This window comes from Vulpes lagopus, chromosome 12 (genome assembly GCF_018345385.1).
Source record: "Vulpes lagopus strain Blue_001 chromosome 12, ASM1834538v1, whole genome shotgun sequence".
Lineage (NCBI taxonomy): Eukaryota > Metazoa > Chordata > Mammalia > Carnivora > Canidae > Vulpes > Vulpes lagopus.
Genome location: NC_054835.1, coordinates 74,379,896 through 74,395,152, shown reverse-complemented (window position 1 = coordinate 74,395,152; position 15,257 = coordinate 74,379,896). Strand labels below are relative to the sequence as shown.

General features: G+C 36.4%; 1 long non-coding RNA gene across 1 annotated transcript in view; it reads left to right on the top strand.

The window, feature by feature from the left end:
- Positions 1 to 484: 484 nt before the first annotated feature.
- Positions 485 to 15,257, top strand: part of LOC121472985 — a 78,718-nt gene continuing 63,945 nt past the window's right edge. The window contains exon 1 of the long non-coding RNA XR_005983047.1: positions 485 to 559. This is a non-coding gene — a long non-coding RNA (uncharacterized LOC121472985). The remainder of the gene's footprint in view (positions 560 to 15,257) is intronic.

Below are 15,257 nucleotides of genomic sequence, written 5' to 3'. Positions count from 1 at the left end.
GATATAATAACCTTGCGTTAATGTTTTTATTACAAAAATTATTAACTAACAGAATAGGTAGTGGATTCTCTAGTAGGACATCAAGAAAAGCTTTATACAAGTGTTTTGAGTAAGTTTGCCAAACAATTACTTTTATAATGGTATTAAGAAAGAAACAAAGAATGATAACCAATCTGACATAAAATTAAGTTATTACAGTTATATATACAACTGTAATAAAACTGTGTTCTTTTTGGATAGTATCATTATGTCTTCTATGTTGTTTGTACAACCAATCAAATATGCATCATAAAAATGTGCATATTTAGTGTAATATATATAATATATTGCATTTGACTATTTACATGAATGTTTGGTCTTACCTTTAAAGGAAACAGAACAGTTTTATTTATGCCTATTGTGAATCACCAAAGATTATACATTTAACTCCATATTCCAGAAAATATTAAGAGTTTTATCTCTCTCTCTCTCTTTCTCTTTTCTTAGGCTCAAATACGTTTGTTTCTCTTGTGATCCTTGGAGTTTGTGGGTGTTTTCAAGGTCTACAAATTAAAACTAGGTAAGATAATACTATTATAGCTTCTCTTTATTAAGTTAAAGGAGAAATTTCTGTTTGTTTTACTCAGTAGGCAGGGAGAGTAGAATAAGGGAGGGAAAAAAAGGAACAGAGGAGTATAATAGTTACTAGCTGACCTTCAGTTCTAATCACAGAGTCCTCTCTTGTGTGAAAACAGGCAGAGAGAAGCCAGGAAGCAGCATCCTATACCCCATTGAGAGAAGCCAACTGAGCTTCTGCTCTTGACCAGTGCAGGGAAAAGTTCAGGCAATACTAGTACTGGTGAAACAATGTAGAGGTCCATAATGTGATTCACTATGTCAAGTGAATGTACTGTGCTCACTAGGAGAAAACTTGCATAGATATAACCAGTTTTTCAGTGTGAGCATTAGTTTTTGTAATTTTTATTTATTTTTTTAAATTTCAAGTATAATTAACATATATTATTATATGTTTCAGGTGTACAATAAAATGATTCAACAATTCTATACAGTACTCAGTGCACATCACAAATATACTCTTTTTTCAGTTTATTGATTAAAGTTTTAATTCCAGTTAGTTAATACACACTGTTTTATTAGTTTCAGGTGTAAAATATAGCGATTCAACATTTCCATACATCACCCTGTGCTCATCATGACAAATGTACTCCTTAATTCCCATCGCCTGTTTAACCCATCACCACACCCCTTTCCTCTCTGGTAACCATCAGTTCTCTATAAATAAGTCTGACTCTTGATTTGTGTCTCTCTCATTCTTTTGTTCCCCCCTTTGCTTCTTTGTTTCTTAAATTCCACGTATGAGGGAAATCATATGGTATTTGTCTTTCTCTGACTGGTTTATTACATTTAGCATTATGTCCTTGTGAGTGTATTTTTTACTTTGTACAAAAAGTATTCTTTTTTATGGTTGGAAAATATCCCACTATACCCCATCTTCTTTATCCATTCATCGGTCAATGGACATTTAGGCTGCTTCCTTATCTTAGCTATTGTAGATAATACAGGGCTCCATGTAACCCTTTGAATTAGTGATTTTCTATTCCTTGAGTAAATTCCCAGTAGTGCAATTCCTGGATCATAGGGTAGTTATATTTTTAACTTTTTGAGGAACTTCCCCATACTGTTTTCAAGAGTGGCTGCACCAGTTTGCATTCCTACCAACAGTGCATGAGCATTCCTTTTTCTCCTCATCCATGCCAACACCTGTTATTTCTTGTGTTGTTGATGTTAGCCATTTTGATAGATGTGAGGTGATATCTCATTGCAGTTTTGATTTTCATTTTCCTAAAGGTAAGTAAGTGCTATTGAGCATCTTTTCTTTGTTTTTTTAATAATAAATTTATTTTTATTGGTGTTCAATTTAGCAAAATACAGAATAACACCCAGTACTCATCCCCTCAATTGCCCCCGCAGTGCCCATCACCCATTCACCCCCACCCCCCGCCCTCCTCCCCTTCCACCACCCCTAGTTCATTTCCCAGAGTTAGGAGTCTTTACGTTCTGTCTCCCTTTCTGATATTCCCCACACATTTCCTCTCCCTTCCCTTATATTCCCTTTCACTATTATTTATATTCCCCAAATGAATGAGACCATATAATGTTTGTCCTTCTTCACTCAGATTGACGTACTTCACTCAGCATAATACCCTCCAGTTCCATCCATGTCGAAGCAAATGGTGGGTATTTGTCGTTTCTAATGGCTGAGGAATATTCCATTGTATACATAGACCACATCTTCTTTATCCATCATCTTTCGATGGACACCGAGGCTCCTTCCACAGTTTGGCTATTGCAGCCATTGCTGCTAGAAACATCGGGGTGCAGGTGTCCCGGCGTTTCATTGCATCTGTATCTTTGGGGTAAATCCCCAACAGTGCAATTGCTGGGTCGTAGGGCAGGTCTATTTTTAATTCTTTGAGGAACCTCCACACAGTTTTCCAGAGTGGCTGCACCAGTTCACATTCCCACCAACAGTGTAAGAGGGTTCCCTTTTCTCCGCATCCTCTCCAACATTTGTGGTTTCCTGCCTTGTTAATTTTCCCCATTCTCACTGGTGTGAGGTGATATCTCATTGTGGTTTTGATTTGTATTTCCCTGATGGCAAGTGATGCAGAGCATTTTCTCATGTGCATGTTGGCCATGTCCATGTCTTCCTCTGTGAGATTTCTCTTCATGTCTTTTGCCCATTTCATGATTGGATTGTTTGTTTCTTTGGTGTTGAGTTTAATAAGTTCTTTTTAGATCTTGGAAACTAGCCCTTTATCTGATACGTCATTTGCAAATCTCTTCCCCCATTCTGTAGGTTGTCTTTGAGTTTTGTTGACTGTATCCTTTGCTGTGCAAAAGCTTCTTATCTTGATGAAGTCCCAATAGTTCATTTTTGCTTTTGTTTCTTTTGCCTTCGTGGATGTATCTTGCAAGAAGTTACTGTGGCCGAGTTCAAAAAGGGTGTTGCCTGTGTTCTCCTCTAGGATTTTGATGGAATCTTGTCTCACATTTAGATCTTTCATCCATTTTGAGTTTATCTTTGTGTATGGTGCAAGAGAGTGGTCTAGTTTCATTCTTCTGCATGTGGATGTCCAATTTTCCCAGCACCATTTATTAAAGAGACTGTCTTTCTTCCAATGGATAGTCTTTCCTCCTTTATCGAACATTAGTTGACCATACAGTTCAGGGTCCACTTTTGGGTTCTCTATTCTGTTGAGCATCTTTTCATGTGTCTGTTGGCCACCTGGATGTTTTCTTTAGAGAAATGTCTGTTCATGACTCTGCACATTTTTAATTTTTATTTATTTTTCCTTTTTATTTATATTCAATAGATCAACTTATAGTACATCATTAGTTTTATTTATTTATTTATTTATTTTATTTATTTATTTATGATAGTCACACACAGAGAGAGAGAGAGAGAGAGAGAGAGAGAGAGAGAGAGAGAGACATAGGCAGAGGGAGAAGCAGGCTCCATGCACCAGGAGCCCGATGTGGGATTCGATCCCGGGTCTCCAGGATCGCACCCTGGGCCAAAGGCAGGTGCCAAACCACTGCGCCACCCAGGAATCCCCTACATCATTAGTTTTAGAAATAGTGTTCTGCACATGTTTTAATTGGATTACTCATTTTGGGGGTGTTGAATTTTATAAATTATGTATTTTGGATACTAACCGTTTATAGGCTATGTCATTTATAAATATCTTCTCCCATTCCATAGAATTTGTTGGTTGTTTCAATTTTGTTGATTGTTTCCCTCCTTGTGCAAAAGCTATTTTGATGAAGTTTCGATAGTTTATTTTGGCTTTTGCTTCCCTTGCTTCAGGAGATGTATCTAGAATGAATTTAGTACAGCTGGTGTCAAAGAAGTTACTGCTTCTGTTCTCTTTTAGGACTTTTATGGCTTTAAGTATCACATTTAGGTCTTTAATCCATTTTGAGTTTATTTTTGTGTATGATGTAAGAAAGTGGTCTAGTTTCACTCTTTTGCATGTTGCTGTCCAGTTTTCCCAACTTCATTTGTTGAAGAAATGGTCTCCTATTGGATATGCTTTCCTGCTTTGTTGAAGATTGGCCATATGACTCTGGGTATATTTTGTGATTTTCTATTCTGTCCTATTGATCTGTGTGTCTATTTTTTTGCCAGAACCATACTGTTTGATTACTACCACTTTGTAATATAATTTGAAGTCCAGGATTGTGATGCTTCCAGTTTTGTTCTTCAAGATTGGTTTGTCTATTTGGGGTGTTTTGTGGTTCCATACAAATTTAAGATTGTTCCTTCTAGTTCTGTGAAAAAGTCTGTTGGTATTTTTTGATAGGGATTCCATTAAATCTGTAGATTGCTTAGGGTTGTATAGACGTTTTAACAATATCTGTTCTTCCAGTCTATGAGCATGGAATGCCTTTCCATTTGTTTATGTTAACTTCAATTTCTTTCATCAAGGTTTTATAGTTTTCATAAAGGTCTTTCACTTCTGTGGTTAGGTATATTCCTAGGTATCTTGCTATTTTGGGAGCAATTATAAATGAGATTGTTTTCTTAATTTCTCTTTATGCTGCTTCATTATTGGTGTATAGAAATGCAACAGATTTCTGTACATTGCTTTTGTATCCTGCTACTTTACAAAATTCATTTATCAGGTCTAGCAGTTTTTTTTGGTGATATCTTTATGATTTTCTACATATAGTTTCACATCATTTGCAAATAGTGAAAGTCTTACTTTTTCTTACTGATTTGAGTGCTTTTTTTTTTTTTTCATTGCCTAATTTCTGTGGCTAGGACTTTAGTTCAACATTGAATAATATTGATGAAATTGGACATGCTTGTCTTATTCCTGACCTTAGGGGAGAAGCTCTCAGTTTTTTCCCATTAAGGATGTTACCTGTGGGTTTTTCGTATATGGACTTCAGTATGTTGAGGTTCATTACCTCTAAAGCTATTTTGTTGAGTTTTTTTCTTTTTTTCTTTTTTTTTTAAATCATGAATGCTTTGATTGATGCTTTGTCAAATGCTTTTTCAGCATTTATTGAAATGATCTTTTTTTTTCATTGTTTCTCTTATTGACATGATGTATCATGTTGATTGATTTGTGAATGTTGAACTACTCTTGCAATTCAGGTTTAGGAGAGGGGCAGAAGGAGAGGAGAGAAAATAATCCTAAGCAAGCTTGATGTTTAGCTCATTGCAGAGTCTGACAGATGGCTTGATTTTACAGCCCTGAGATCATGACCTGAGCCATTCAAAGTGTCTTTTTAAACATGTTTAGTGTTCACAAACTCCTTTAGATTTTGCTTGTCTTGGAAACTCCTTTTCCTATTCTGAATGACAGCCTTTATATGTATATGTATTTTTGGCTGCATATTTTTTCCCATTTAGCAATGGGAAAGGAAACTCCTTTTCCTATTCTGAATGACAGCCTTTATATGTATATGTATTTTTGGCTGCATATTTTTCCCATTTAGTAATGAATATATGATGCCACTCTCTTCTGGCCTTCAAAGTTTCTGTGGCAGGTCTGCTGCTAACCTTATATGTCTACCTGTGTAGGTTAAGGACCTTTTGTCAATAGCTGCTTACAGAATTCTCTATCATTGTATTTTGCAGGTTTCACTATTAAACCTGGTGCTGAACTGTTTTTGTTGATTTTGAGGGGAATTTTCGGTGCCTTCTGGACTGAAATACCTGTTTCCTTCTCCATATCAGGGAAATTCTCAGCTATAAATCCTTCAAATGAACCGTCTGCCCTTTTATCCCTCCACTCTTCTTCTGGGACTCTTATAATATAAATATTATTACACTTTATGGAGTTGCTGAGTTTCTGAAGTCTGCATTTGTGATCTGATAGTTTTCTTTCCCTCTTCTTTTCAGCTTCATTATTTTTTATAATTTTATCTTCTATATCACCTATTTGTTCTTCTGCTTCTTTCATCCTTGTGATGACATCCAGTTGGTTTTGCATCTCAGTTATAGCATTTTAGTCAGCCTGACTAATATTTAGGTCTTTTATCTCTGTATCAAGGGTTTCTTTGGTGTGTTCCATGCTTCATTCAAGCCTAGCTAATATTTTTTTGACTGTTGCTCTGAATTCTTGTTCAGATACATTGCTTACATCTGGCTGTGATTTCTTCTTGATCTTTCCTTTGTGGAGAGTTCCTCCATCTCTTCATTTTGTGTAAGTTTCTGTCTTTTGCATGTTATAAAAGCTTGTTATATTTCCTGTTCATGAGAGTAACACTATATTTAGAAGGGATCATACACTGTCCAGAGCTTGGTGCTTCAGGAAGTGTTTCTAGTGTATGCTGTGTGCACTCTGCTGTTGTGTTTTAGCTGCTCTTTCCCATGGGTCAGTCTTCTGCAGAGTTCCTCCTTGTGTTCAGTAGGGACCTTTAAGTAGGTGTGCTTTGATTTTATGTTAAAATAAGCCTGATTAAAAAAAAAAAAAGATGGATCCATAAAAAGAGAAAAAGAAAAATACAAATTTACAAAGAAAAAATTGTGTCTGATTCCAAAGAAAAAGAAAGAAAAAAAGAAGTCTGTTCCAGAAAAAAAAGAGAAAAAGAAATGAAAAAACAAACACAAATATAAAACTATAGACCCGATTCCAAAGGAAAAAAAAAAAAAAAAGCCTGGTCCTTTTTCCACCAGAACTGAAGCTGATGCTTTGGAGTACTCTATGATTAGTCAGCTTGGTGCATGCAGGGGTTCTGTGCTGATCTTCTGGCGAATAGGCCCACTGTGCTAGCTTAAAGTCTTGCCCTAGTAAGGATGTACCAGCAGGGTGCAGGTGGGTGGAGTTTGGTGTAAATGGTTCCAGCCTCCACTGGGGGCACTGTGTTGCTCACTGAAATCTGACTGTGCTGTTTCAGGGGGTGAGGGGTGGGGAAAATGGCATCACCTACTCTCTCCATCCCAGAAAAGGAAGCTCATGCTTGCCACCATTCAGGAGGCCTTCACAGAAAAGCAAACAATCTCCCTTCTTGTGTCCCAGGCTTCTGTCATATCCTTGCCCCCATCCAGTCTGTACCTAGACCATCAGCACACCTCGTGCCACAGTTCTCCTATGCTCTTATTCCAGTGCATGGCTGGGATTTAAAACTCCAAATCTTAAAGGACCTAGAGGACATGGACCCACTCTGCTCCTTGGGAGGAGAGCCTCGCTGTGCTGTGTCTGCTGCTGTTTTGTCACAGAAAAACAGTTGCATAGCTGCACAGTTGCTTAGAGTTTATGATGAAAGTAGCGACCAGGTTATCTGCTTTCTGTACACATTTTTGTCACTTGCTGATGAATGTCCACTCAATGGCACCCACCAGGTCTTTTGTCCTTGGAGATGCAATATACCCTCTTCCAAATGTGCTCCAGGAAAGGTATAATTCTCTTCCAGTGTGACCCAGTGGATCCCTACATCATGCTGTCTGCTCCGAGGCCTCTGCCTTCCTTCTCCTCAGCAGTAGCACTATGCCCATCTGGCTAACTACAGTGAATTTGTGGGCTTCTAAAACTCAGAATTTGAGTTCTATCTGTAAAAACTTGCAGTAATCAGATACTCTCAATTCCCCAGTCAATGGTTTTGGGGAAGTGTTTTTCTTGGGTGAATCTGATGTACTGTTCTGTCTTCCCCCCTCTTTCTCTCCTCACTATGCAAAAAGGGTTCCATCCCCTCTGCAGCTTTGTGGTCTTTCTCTTCCCCAATTCATATCTTTGCACCTTGTACCTACCACTTTCTTTCCCTTGAATTCTGCAGATTGTTCTCTTAACCTTCAGATCAATTTCCTAGATGTTCAAAATGATTTGATGTAAACTAGCTATGTTCACAGGATGAGGCAAGCCCTGGGTCCCACTGCTACTCTACTATCTTAACTCCATCCTGCTTCTATTCCTTCTGTTTTTGGATGGAATGTTCTGGATATATCTGTTAGATCCATTTGGTACAACGTGTCATTCAAAGCCACTGTTGCTTTGTGGATTTTCTGTCTGGAAGATCTACCCAATTGATGTAAGTGGGTTATTAAAGCCTCTATTATTATTGTATTACTATAAATTTCTTCTCTTGTGTCTTAATAGTTGCTTTGTATATTTGGGTACTCCCAAGTTAGGTGCATAAATATTTTCATTTTTAAAAAAATATTTACAGTTGTGATATTTTCTTTTTGGATTGCTCCCTTTATGATTATGTAATGTCCCTTTTCTCGTTACAGTGTTTTGAAGTATATTTTTGTCTAAGTATTGGTACTCTGACTTCTTTTCACTTTCATTTGCATGATAAACATTTTTCTATCTCTTTACTTTGAATCTGCATTTGCCATTAGGTCTGAAGTGGGTCTCTTGTAGGTGACATATAGATCAGTGTTATCTTTTTATCCATTTAGTCACCATATATTTAAATTGGAGCATTTAGTCTATTTACATCCAACATAATTTTTGATAGGTATGTACTTATTGTCATTTTGTGACTTGCTTTCAGGTTGTTCTTTATAATTGTTCTCTGTTCCTTTCTTCTCTTTCTTCCTAGTGGTTAGATGGCTATCTTTAGTGATCTTTGATTCTTCTTATTTATTTTTTGCATATCTATTACCAGTTTTTGATTTTTGGTTACTATTAGGCTTATATATAACACCCTATGTGTATAGTAGTCTATATTAGGTTGACGTTCACATAAAGTTTGAATCATTCTAACAGCACTCAATTTTTCCTTCCTCCTGCCCAAAGTTTCATGTATATGATGCTATAATTTCTATATGTTTATTTTCTGTATCCCCTTACTGATTTTTATAAATATAATGTATTTTTCTGCTTTTGTGCCTCAACCTCCATATTGATTTTTATTTTTTATTTTTTAAAAAGTTTTATTTATTTATTTATGTATTTATTTATTTATTCATGATAGACAGACAGAGAGAGAGAGAGAGAGAGAGAGGCAAAGACACAGGCAGAGGGAGAAGCAACGTCCATGCCAGGAGCCTGACGTGGGACTCAATCCCGGGACTCCAGGATCACACCCTGGGCCAAAAGCAGGCGCCAAACTGCTGAGCCACCCAGGGATCACCCATATTGATTTTATAAATGATTAATTTACTACTTTTATGATGTTTGCATGTACCTGTGCAACTTTTTTTTCTTGTTTGCTTTCTAATTCCTGAGTATGGTCTTTCACTTCCACCCAAGAATTCTGTTTAATATTTCTTGTAAGGCTGGTTTAGTGATAGTGAATTTCTTTGACTTCGTGTGTGTGTGTGTGTGCATGTGTGTGTGTAGGAACTTTTTTTATCTCTTCTCCTGTTCTAAATGATAGCTGCTGGATAGAGTACTGTTGCTATATTTTTTTTTCCTTTTCTTTCAGCAGTTTGAATATATAACTCCATTCCCTCTGGCCTGCAATGTTTGTGCTTAAAAACTGAAAAATCAGCTCATAGCATTATGAGTTTTTCCTTGAATATAACTTTTCTCTTCTTGTTTTAAAAAATTCCCGCTTTATCCTTAATTTTTACCACTTTAATTTTTATGTCTCTTGGTATGGACCTCTTTGGACTGATTTTATTGGGGGGCTCTCTGTGCCTCTTGGATCTGGATTTCTCTTTCCTTCCCCAGATTAGGGAAGTTTCCAGCTATTGTTTCTTGTTACTTATTATATATATCTATGTAAACTATATGCCCCCTTTCTCTCTCTTCTCCTAGTATCCCTATAATGTGAATGTTTTTATGCTTGATGATATTGCTGAATTCCCATAACCTATTATTTTTTATTATACCTTTTTCTTTTTTCTGTTCAACTTTTTTTTTCCATTATTTTGTCTTCCAGCTTGCTGATCCATTCTTCTGCTTCCTCTGGTTTATGATTTATTGTCTAGTGTACTTGAGTTACCTCTGATGTGTTCTTTTAAAAATATTTTCTCTTTTTTTATTGAAAGTCTCACTGGGATCCTTCATTCTTTTCTGAAATCCAGTAAGTATCTTTATGGCCATTACTTTGAATTCTCTATCAGACATATTACTTATATGCATTTTATAAGCTCTTTTGCTCATTTTGTCTAATACTTTGCATCTGTTCCTTATATAGGAAAGTTAACTATGTCTCCTGCACTTGAAAGTAGTGGCCTTATGAAGAAGAGATCCTGCAGTGCTCCAGTGCAATGTCTCTCATTCACTAGAACCTAGCACTTCAAGTATGTCCCCTATGTGTCCTGAACGCCTCCTCTTGTTGCAGTTAGGCCCTGTTTGTCTTTAGTTCAACTGGCTGCAATGGCCCTCCTTGCCTGTTTCAGGCAGGGTTTGGTCCCTGTGCTGGTAAGGGGCTGATCTGAAGCTCTCTTGGGCTTGAGTCGGGTTAGACCAGATGCTTGCCTTCAGCCCAATTCCAGAACTGTGGTCACACCAAACTTCAGGTTACTTTCCTCATATATTCTCTGAGAGGTTTTGTTGGTGGAAAGGCCCTTTGGTCAGAACACATGCCTGGCCCCCAATATATCTGTTGGTGTTGCAGTGACCTGAGCTACTGGGTTCTCTGTGTTGCACCTGTGAAGCTTTTGGTGGTGGACAGTGTCTGCTGTGAGATCAGCTGTCTGCTCCCAACCCATTGTTGGGACTACATTCAAACTACTGTGTGTGATTATCTTCCCCTCATCCCAGGGCATGAGTCACTTTGGAATGGTGCTGGTCTCTTTGGGCTGCTAACAGAATGATAGGTGTCTGCTTTCTTTGGACTTTTGCAGAGTGGGGTGGGTGGGATGGGGTAGTCCACAATAGAATGCAGGGGTGGGACATTCACTGTTAGCAAGCTAGGTGTGGAGTGTGTTTGTGCTTGTTCTAACAGCTCTCTGGGTATCTAGCCCAGGGTTGGGGATAAGTAGAGGAATGATGTAGGCAACTCTTTTTGTTCTTTGAGGAGTAGACTCCTAAGGTTCTCTGCCCCTCCAGTGTACAAATTCTGAGATTAGTAAATGAATCTGTTTATCACATACACCAGGTACTTTTCAAACTACTGATTTTATGTTGTATATTGGCAGGATTATTTGTTATGCTGTTTCTTTAAAAGTGGGAACTGTTTCCTGTCACCCTTGGGCCCTCCCAGAACTTAGATGATTTTTAAAGTTCCTTGTGTTAAGCTTCATTGATTGTAAGAACTCATAAAGTTAAACCCCTTTGGTTTTCATAACCAAGTGTTATGGAGACATATTTTCCCACCTCTGTGTCTGGGTGCATGGTATGGAGTTTGTTCCTCTCCCTTCTTTGTGCTTGTGGTGTCCCTACCATTTGTGGTTAATTTGAAAGGTCAGTCTCATTTCTGACCACATCTCTACCCTTCCGACCATTTTCAAGGTGGCGTATGCTCTATGCTTAACTGTGGAGAGTCTCTTCTACCAGTCTTCAGGTGGTTTTCTGGGTTAGTTACACCACTATGGCTGTTATCTAGGTATATCTGTGGGATAAGCTAAACTTAGGATCTTCCTACTCCGGCATCTTCCTAGTCTCCTCCCAGTGTGAGGATTTACATAAACATTTTACATATAATGCAATTTGTTTATCTCTTGATTTTAGCTTTTGCAATATAATTCTTTTCCAAACCTTTTCAGACTTCTTCCAAAGTAGTTCAACTGAACCACTAGACTAAGTTTTCATCTCTAACTTCTCTTTACTAATTTTCATATGATTATTTTTTTTTAGCAGTGAGAGAGGACCCCATAATTAGGGCTTCTGGGAGCCACTGTTCTATCCAGTATGTGGTCTAACTCCTACTGTGTTCTTGATTTCCTTCACTTTTGTGGTCATAAGATTGTAATCATCACATAGATCCCCCTCATTTTTATTTCAGATATTTTTTTGCTAATGTCTTGTAACCTCTTCATGTTTCCAAAATGCACTGATGCAGACGTTATATTTCTACTGACAAATCTCTAATAGCTTGCTGCCCTTCAAAACAATAGATTTCAATGCTGTCATTGCTACCTATCCTACACTAAGCTATAAAGAGATTTACAGAATTTCCTTGCATATCAATAAGATCAGTAAACCCTTGTAACAAGACAGGCTTCACTGGAAAACAATCTCATTATCCATTATGCATGTTTTATTAAGAAAAAATAAACAATTATTTTTGTGGTATATTAAGACAGTGATAATAAATGGGATTAATAAACAACTTACCCTAGACCTCCTAATGTTTATCATATTATTTTCTTTCCTCATTTCTAAAGTGCCCTTCTTCACACATATAATCCCCTATATTTTGCAAGCCTCTCTTCAAGTATGTTAAGATCACTTAACATGAAGCTAACTAATGGTATTAATATTTAGCCCACAGAGGTCTTTTTGTTTAGTACTGATTTTTTTAAGAAGTGATGGTGCATTAGTTCAAATGCAAAAGTTTTATCATTAAAAAAGTGTGATATTTAATTTTTAAAATATACACTATTCCAAAAGGCCTCTACAGCATGAATGCTTTTCTCTAAATCACTGTGCCATTATTTTCCAGACAGCCTGGTCTGAGGTAATTAGTTTTGCTTCTCTTTGTGAAATCCATTGAGAGCAGGTCAGTGGATAATGAATGTGAATCAGAAAATCTTCAGCACATTCATTTTTAAACAATTCCTCACAATGACTAGTTGTTTCTGGCATAGTCCCCACTGAACAAGAGCAGCACAGGGGGCCAGGATGCCTGACCCAGGGTCCCTAGCACTGGATGATGTGAATCAGGTTTTGGCACATTCTTTTAATATTTCAGGTTTTTTTCTAGTTAGGCACACAGAAGGCATTTTCTGTTCATTAATTTAATTTAAGTTTTATGAAAAAAGACAAGATTAAAATCAAGTAATTTGAGGAGTTTGTTGGAAACATAATTCCTTGAAATCATTTTGGGACCAGGAGACTTGAATGGTACACCTAAATTGAATAGTATGGAAAATAGCCTTAAAAGGTTAACAAGAAGATAAAGCTCATTAGGTGACACAGTTTGTGCCTTAAAATAATATTAATTTTGTTTTATGGGTTCCTGTGAGTAAAAGTAGTAGTAAAGATCATTCAGAAAAAGGACTCAGGAGTAATCTGGTTGTTTTCTCAAAATAATTTTCAGGTTTTACATAAGAATTCTTAATGCAAAGCAAATTTGACAAATTTTAGAGCATTTTTATAAATGCTGATGGGTGGATTCATCAATTTTAATATAATTGTATCATATTACATATAACATAATTTCACTCATACTGTTAAGTAACTAGTTAGTAACATATTTCATTTGTGGTTACTTAATGCAACACTTGGTTTAGGCAAATAAATAAATGAATGTAAATAATGTAAGTAATAAGTAATTACTTTCTGATTCTAAAAAGCCATAAGAAACATGAAATATTCCCATTTACTATACCTCTGTTTATTTATTTTTTAGAATTTTGTGATGGCAAGGCTTTTCTCCTCCCTCAAAACAGGATTTCTCATCCTTTCCCCCACCTTTATCTTCAGTCAGAAGTATGGCAATGGGAGGCATTTCATGATCCAGAAGAATGAGTTAGCAGTGGAGGATCTATTAGTTCGGGACTTGAGGTTGGACCTAGTGAGGGAAGCTTGGTGTTTATGCCACTTACTAATTCCAGGAGATCACTTCATCAGTCAGCATACCTATAATTGATTCCAGGTGATGTTATTTTTATGCCTAAGAAGCTATTACCTGCAAAAGATACATCCAATAATTTGGATCATGGGCAGAGCAATGATAGCCTCTAGGGTCTCAGGTTCTCATTGGAAGTTGGTCAGTCAGTCAATTGGACAATTCTGAAGAGAGTATAGAGGTCATAAGGCTATTCCTAGACACTATGGAAACTACTGTCCATAAAAATCAGCTAGGATGTTTTTTGCAATGCACTTTCCCTCATGCCAATCCTAGAAATAATGATTTAGCCGATAAGTTTGGAACCTAAGTAGGTAAATTTAAAATACATACTTTTAATATTAGAACAACTTTAAATTTATAGAATACTTGTGAAGATAGTACAGAGTTCCCATGTACCCATACACAAGAAGCTATGTTTTTACTGAACAAAGATTGATGATTGCAATGAGTATGTTTTGAGACTTTCACATTGAGAAATACTAGGTTACACTACTGAAGAAGACAAATGGAAAATGTTTGGATTTAGGCATAGCTTGCTCTTTCTGGGAATATCATAACCTGGACTGTTGGAACAAAATTCTGTGAGCAGCCTACGGTGGTGGGAATTATGAAGGAGCTGATAGTCATTGCGCATGAAATACCAGGACTGGAAATGTGACTAATTGTAGGCCCTCCAAGATTGTGAGACTCCAAATAGGAACAGTCCTCGTCTGAGCCTGTAAAAATACGATTTCTGTAGGTCCCAGTAAAAGTAAGCAGGAAAAGCCAAAAAGTAAGATTTTTTTTCTGATATACTGGACTAGCTACAAGATATATCTTACTAGAAGACCTCATTTATTGAATTGTCTGATACAATGTTATTACTTGTTTATAGGATCCCCTAATTAGTCAGGTAATATATACTATTGTAAAATGACATGAAGTCTTCAAAGTATAAATGATGCTCCAGTTTTCTTGCTTTCAGAGTACTATTTGTATATCATTCTGTATACTTTATTTTGAACTACTGGTAAAATATCTCTTAAAAAGTGAGTTAGGGATTAATTTAACGCAAAAGGGAGCAAATAATGTAATATACAACTTTGTGTTTAAAACAATTTTTAAGGGAATGCTGAACAGATACTTCTGAATATAGGATTTATAAAATAATTTCATAGTTTAATTTATGGACTAGTCTAATGCTTTAATGGATGTGCCATGGAAATGAATGTAAATTCATCATAATGAAAAAATTGATAGATTTCTGACAATGCTGTGACAGCTGAATTAATGTGTGTGAAGTGCCAGTATTAATGATAAACATTAATAAATACTGCATAAAATTGGATTAACAATGATGTAAAACAATCTTTTGCTCTTATACAAAATCCATTTAACTGGGCAGAGATATTTTCTTAGGCTGAATATGAATACTTAATTCAAAATAGAGTAGTTAGTACCAAATTCTAAAGGAGATTTCATATATGTTGCATAAGCTTCTATTCATAAAATATATTTTTTCTTTGACTTCTTCAGGAATCATAGCTTTGGTGCTAAGAGCTCATATTTATTTATTATTTTTGAAAATAAATTGAGTACTCAAAGTATTAAGAATATACAAAATCTACAAT